This window comes from Hypanus sabinus, chromosome 3, assembly GCF_030144855.1.
Source record: "Hypanus sabinus isolate sHypSab1 chromosome 3, sHypSab1.hap1, whole genome shotgun sequence".
Taxonomy (NCBI): Eukaryota; Metazoa; Chordata; class Chondrichthyes; order Myliobatiformes; family Dasyatidae; genus Hypanus; species Hypanus sabinus.
Genome location: NC_082708.1, coordinates 31,439,233 through 31,444,270, shown reverse-complemented (window position 1 = coordinate 31,444,270; position 5,038 = coordinate 31,439,233).

The following is a 5,038-nucleotide window of genomic DNA, read 5'->3' as shown; positions in this document are numbered from 1 at the left end:
TTTATGAATACTACACATCTGATGTTATGCACCCGTGATGCTGTTGCAAGTTTTTTTCCATTGTACTGACATATATGCATATGACAACAAATTCAACTTTTGACTTTGAGTTCATAAAAATAGATGGACTGTTGCAGAGCCACTATTGGCAAAGAAGAACTGAATCTATAACAATCTTATAATGGAGTAAAACCTTGAGAAATTAAATACAAACACATCAATACAGTAAACCACTAATAACCTCCAGAAAATGTGCAATGAATTCAACCCTGGGTCTGAATGTGCAAGCAGGTTGTACATCACTTTCTCCTGATACTAATATTATTAAATCTGCAAGCTTAAAATTTTTAACAGTGGTACATCAAGTAACGAATCCCTGTGCATTACAAACTAAAGCTTACATACTTTATTTTATTGGATAAGGAGACTTCCCATAACTAAACGCTATTAGGTATTGGGGTGGGGGGGGAGGTGTGATAATTATTTACCAGTTAGATGACAAATGAACTCTTCTTTCGTTTGCCTTCTCCTACCTACACCAAACTCAAGGACATTTACTGGGGACATGGGGCAGATTTAAAAAAGTAAAACAATCATCTCATCTCAATCACCCCAATGGAAGACACAATCCATCATCTACAGAAGAAAAAGGGGATCTTAACACACACGTGTTCAATTTAGAAATAATAACGCAAGGCTTGATAAGAAATGTTACAATGTATCCCTAAGAAAGTAATCTTATAGATTAGAAACCCTTTTTCCACAAAAGATTCCACAGTTGTCATTCCTCTCCCCCACCCCATCAATCTACCCAGAAGAGATAAGATCCTTGCCTTCCAACTTGGCAATGATGTTTTCAGCCGTGCAACGCTGCTTTTCGGCCTGTTATCCGTTTCGTTGAATTTCTCCACTTGTCAAACTGCACCCCAGCGAATGATTTCTTTTTAATGTGAATAGTTCGGTGGGAATCACGTGCCAGGGGTTGAGAGTGGACGAGAGTCAATCGGTAACCAAACTAAACAAAGGGTGGCAATAGTAATGGACACTGCCGCCTCATAATTCGTCAGGAAAAGCGAAAGCAACAAGAAACCGCTCAATGACTTTGATCTCCAAACAATTAACGAAGCTCCGTCTCCTCATTGAGAAGGTGTTTGGGTGGATGGCGACTGCCTGAATTTAGGAAACTTCTCAGCTAGCAGTGAAAACTAAGTCATGATTGAATTCATGAAAATAACTGACAATCAGAAGAATATGGATTTAGATGGCATTAAGTCCATTAGCACAGTCATTGAGCATAATTGTTTTTCCTCTTTGCAGGAAGTGCCGGTACCTTTAGATAGCTCCATTTGGAGGTAGAAAAAAAAACTTCAAATATTTTTGTCCTATTGTGTCAGTGGGGAGATGTATAAGAGGAAAGACACCCCACTCAACAATATGGATATTTCCATGGTAACCTGGCACATTCTAATTAGTGAAACATTTATGATAAAAAAAACCTCCAGACATGTCTTCAAATTAAATTAGAAATTAATCAATGTTGTAATTAATAATAACAATGTGACAAAATTTACTAGGCGTGAATCTCATTGCAACTAAGAATTATGATTGTATTATACCAGGTATTGCGTAGAATAGTTTGACCAAAGTTTTTCTTCCCCATGTTCGTGAAATCAGCTCTGCTCTTAATTATTAAGACGGTATGGGATCAGTCAAGAGCAGAGATGGACTGAACAGGTATAACATGTAGAAGTAAAAGTGTAGCTGATTGATCCGTTGGGATTGGTACTTCTTCCAGAAATATTGCCCTTTGCAAAAAAAAGACTTTGATTTGTTACCTTTATAAGACCAAAAGATATAGGAGCAAAATTAGGCCATTCAGCCCATTAAATCAGCGCCACCATTCTATCATGGCTGATTTATTAACTCTCTCAACCTCATTCTCCTGCCTGCTCCCCTACTGGGTTACTCATCAGGGATAAATATGAGTTAATGACCTAGAAATTTTTCCTCACTTTGTTTGGTTCAATAAAACATCATTGAATTAGTCCTTTCCCAAAAATGCAACTGTGAATTTGGTGAAAAATAATTTAGAGACATTTAAGAAAATCTTAGATTGGCACACGGATGATAGAAAACTGGAGGGAAGGGTTAGATTGATCTTAAATGAGGTTAAAAGGTTGGCACACAATCGTGGATGAAGAGCTTGTACTGTGTTGCAATGTTCTATGTTTTATGGTTTGAAATGAGTGAAAAATGGTACCTCTTCTGCTAAAATTTCATTGGTTTCCCAATGTGTTTCTTGCATTGGTCAATTGATTTAAAAGTTTCACCTGAACCTTAAGGCTCCGTATGAGTTCCCTATTCCAGATTGAAGACGGATTTCAATAGCTTGAAACTTCAATGCACCTGCCAACAGTTTGCCTAGACATCTGGGGTCTCTTGGCTGTTTATTGGTGCTTAGTGTTGAAGCTTACGAGCAGGACTGTGGAGAAATACACTTATTTTGTGAAGAGACTCAGGAAATGAGGAGGTGTTACGTGAATCATGTTTCCATAAGGGAATCCCTTACAGTCCATCCAGGAGCTGCCTCTTTCCAGTCCTGTGTGATGATTTAGTTTCTGTGATTGTAGAGGAGAATCTGCCTCATCATCATTCCTCATCTCTGGCATCGACTGGTCTTTGTCATGCTTCCTGGCACAATCTCCTGGTTGACCTACATCAGACAGTAGTTATAGTCATCTGTTGATCAGGAGACAACAACGTGTTCACACTAGATCCACTAGTTTCTCATCTTTAGGAGCCCAGTTGCATATCCTCTTCTCTCCTGGCCATCTTGTGGCCAGTGTTGTATTGTCGGTGAAATGGGGTGGTGAGAGTGTGCAGTGGTATCAATAGCCATGGACGTTTTGTTTGTCCACCAGGACCCATTTCTCTTTGCAGTGCTGTTTACTGAAGATGTCAAGCTGTAGAGCTTCTAAGGATGAAGAAGTTGTTCGTGCTCACATAAAACACAGCATTGACCACGAAAAAAAATCCTCTTGTGTTCAATAGTTACCTGCACACTGGGGCAGAAGAAACACTTTCAATTGATGAATAGTTTCAGGATTTTGAGGGGAGATGATGGGATATCTGATTGAACCCTGTGGACGCTGGAAATACTGGCAAATCCTACTGCACAATATATTATCTGCTCCAACTGATTTGTAAAGGTGAACATACTTTGCCAATCAATAGCCTATCTCAAAATTCCAGACTTAACCTCTCCATGTTCATGACATGCCTTACTGCAACTAAAAAGGACAAATTTAAATGTGCAATAGCTGCATATATTTCCAAAGAGTCACGGAGCACTTCATCTCACTCTTCTGACCATTAAGCACCCACCTACCTCATCCTGTACTAATCCCATTCACATATTATCCCCATGTCTTCACCATCACTAGTAATTCTGAAAACATAGGAATCAGCTTCCCTGGAAAAGCAGTTTAATGTAAATTTAGAGTTTTTTTATCAGCAAGATTTTTTTTCAAATATACTTACTTCAGTTCATGAATACCAATATGTAATGACATTTTGGGCATTCTGGTCTGGTCCATCTCTGCTTAACATAATGCTGCAAATGAACAACTTTGAGATTTTTTTTTGAAAGACATTTTGGGTTGGTTGGTTATTTGACCTCAGTGCAAATGGTCTGGAGAAAGCTCATGGAAGTCTGGTGAAATAAATTGATGCTGGATAGTTGTCAGGAACTCAATGGGCTTGACTGGTCATCTCCCTGCCATGGCTCTGAAAAGGTTTTGCATTCAGTGTGTTTCTAGTTCAAACAGTACATTTTAATATCAGATAAATAACAGTCCTCATATATTAAGGATGGAGTTTGTCAAAGAACCACTGCTTGAAGTTAACATGCATTTACAATCTGTCTTTTAAATTGGTTAAACAGTTTATTCTTCTATGTTGCATCAATAAACATTCAACTGATTCTCAGAGTAGCCTTCAAGAGATTGGCTTAGGACCTTAGGTTATCCATGAGAAATACTATGATACCTCATGATCTAATCTAAATATCATTTTAGTCAATCTTTGGCTGTTTACATAGTCTTCTTTAACCATTGAATCTATATCACAAAAGTCACCCTAAGTATGTCCATTAACATTGATACTTCAAGAATAACTTTAGTTATTCTGTTACATCTATATTATGCTTTTCATTAACTCTAGGTTTTAAAAGAAGGTGGCAAACAGGAAGAAATTATAAGGTTGATGTTTCCATGTCCTATTTCCAATGGTTCAGTGGTTCCATTTAATATCAGAGAATGTACACAATATACAAACTGAAGTTCTTACTCTTCACAGACATTCTTGAAACAGAAGAAAAAATCCCAAAGAATGAATGACAGAAAAATTTGCAAGCCCCGCCTCAGAGCAAAATACCTCTTGCCACCAGATGTTCACTAACAAAATTGTTAGCAGCTAGTTGTGACTGTTCTTACGTACAACTGTTACATTTAAACTATTTTACTTGCAGACTTAGACATAATCACTGTCCAAATATTGTATAGATACATCCATAAAGAATCATCTCACAATTCATTTTTACTCTTAACTACAGAGAAATTGTATATATGTACCTACTCTAATCAAAATCTACAAGCTTTTAATTGATTCTAAATGGGTCCGAAGGATAGAAGTCCTGGCAATTGTTCCCACTATGGACGTCATCTGTATTAATATGAACTTCAATAAAATGGCTATTTTTTTAAAAATGCTTTTTTTGCCATTTCCTTCAGATGATGAATGACTGCCAATCCAGGTTTGTTTTGTACCATTCTCAGTTTAAAACGTACTTGTATAATGAAGCTGAGGATCTGTAAATATCAGTTTATGCATGAGGCATAATAGTATGCCTTAATTTGCAAAATACTACATACTTAGAGGGCTTTGTCATTATAGCATAATGTGGGAAAGATTGCCATAATAGGGATATGATGAAATATCCCACTCTAGGGACTTTAATTTAAACCATCTGGACACTCAT